We start from the raw sequence: 398 nt of genomic DNA, 5'->3' as shown, positions 1-398 counted from the left end.
TGAGACGGAGTCTCGCTCTGTCGCCCAGGCTGGAGTGCAGTGGCCGGATCTCAGCTCACTGCAAGCTCCGCCTCCCGAGTTGACGCCATTCTCCTGCCTCAGCCTCCCGAGTAGCTGGGACTACAGGCGCCGCCACCTCGCCCGGCTAGTTTTTTTGTATTTTTTAGTAGAGACGGGGTTTCACCATGTTCACCAGGATGGTCTCGATCTGCTGACCTCGTGATCCTCCCGTCTCGGCCTCCCAAAGTGCTGGGATTACAGGCTTGAGCCACCGCGCCCGGCCAATGATAGTATATTCTTTATAGAGTTGGGGCGAGGATTGGTGAGACCATGTGTTTGTGTGTGTGTGTATGTATATATAGTCTCTATGTATATAAAACACATATAATGTAAATATA

The sequence above is a fragment of the Mandrillus leucophaeus genome, unplaced genomic scaffold (assembly GCF_000951045.1).
Source record: "Mandrillus leucophaeus isolate KB7577 unplaced genomic scaffold, Mleu.le_1.0 Scaffold700, whole genome shotgun sequence".
In the NCBI taxonomy this organism is placed as follows: Eukaryota; Metazoa; Chordata; class Mammalia; order Primates; family Cercopithecidae; genus Mandrillus; species Mandrillus leucophaeus.
The sequence above is the reverse complement of the archived record's forward strand: the minus strand, read 5'-3'. Positions refer to the sequence as shown.